This window comes from Populus alba, chromosome 10 (genome assembly GCF_005239225.2).
Source record: "Populus alba chromosome 10, ASM523922v2, whole genome shotgun sequence".
NCBI lineage: Eukaryota > Viridiplantae > Streptophyta > Magnoliopsida > Malpighiales > Salicaceae > Populus > Populus alba.
The window spans coordinates 18,062,395-18,063,559 of record NC_133293.1 but is presented as its reverse complement, the minus strand read 5'-3'; the positions used below and the strand labels follow the sequence as shown (position 1 = coordinate 18,063,559).

Below are 1,165 nucleotides of genomic sequence, written 5' to 3'. Positions count from 1 at the left end.
TAAAACTAAAAAAAGCAGAATTTATTCCTTTCAATAAATATTGAAACATGGAGCAGAATCATCCAAATTCACCATAGATTATATACATATGAAACCGTGCAGTGAAACTAAGCACAGCCTCACCAAACCACAATTTACCATCAGTAATCAAAGCGATAATCGCTGTAATCATCACGCACAGCGAGATCATTCTCCACTTTCTCTGCAATTTTCTCCTCCTCGTATTTCAATCCTTCTTCCAACGCAAGCTAGAGCCCCAGCAACAGCACCCACAGCCAGTCCCGTCCCAAACCCCATTCTCTTCCCTCCTTTATGCCTCTGAGTACCGTTATCAACCGGTGCGGAGGGCCCACTGCCATAACTATCCATTGTCCGATCAAAAAAGGGCCTTGGTGGCATGGATGGCGGCGGTGCAGAGGAGTAATATCCTGAATAATACGGAAAAGGAGAGTAGGGGTCGTGGTAGGAACAATAATGCGGTACGGATGGCGGGCAGAGAAGATGACGGTGGAAGCGGGATAGTCGGGTAACTGTAATCAGGTGGTGGTGGCAGAGTGACACCACTGTAATAATAGCTCTGTGGAGTGGTAATTCGGTAAACGGGCTGCGGTGGTGGAGGAGGAGAAAACGGTCTTTCACGCACACCTAATTTGATTCTGATTTTACCCTGAGGGCGACCAGAGGGTCGTGTTAGTTCGAAAGACCGGATCCGGGTTGAGTCATCAGGGTCGGGTAAGTCTTTTAATGCAACCCGGAAAGTGCCACCGAGAGGTTTGGGGGTTTGTCCTTACTGGATTACCAAGGAAAACACTCTTTAGGCCCTTGTATTGTGTAGACTATAGCGAGGTCAGTTCGACTCTGAATTTTTATTTATGTTAATTACAGCCAAGTTGCCTTGGTGAATGTAAAATTTATATTCCCTTTGAATAAGTTTATCCTAGCGGTACTTTTTTCTCCAATCATTTTTCAGATTTCCATAAATAATTTCTGCTGGGTCATTTAATCTATCTCCTTCCCTGTGTCACTTTTCTTCCCCCGGAAAATCTCTGTATTTTTTATTTTATTTAATCTTATGTTTTCCGGTTACGCTTTATTTTATGCCTTGGTTTTTTTTTTTATTATTTTAGCGTGTTCTCGTACATGATATTCTTGAAAAAATTATAAT

At 42.7% G+C, this 1,165-nt stretch overlaps 1 pseudogene; it reads right to left on the bottom strand.

The window, feature by feature from the left end:
• LOC118046633 (uncharacterized) lies at nucleotides 1–963 on the bottom strand (annotated as a pseudogene).
• Between the last annotated feature and the right edge of the window lie 202 nt (nucleotides 964–1,165).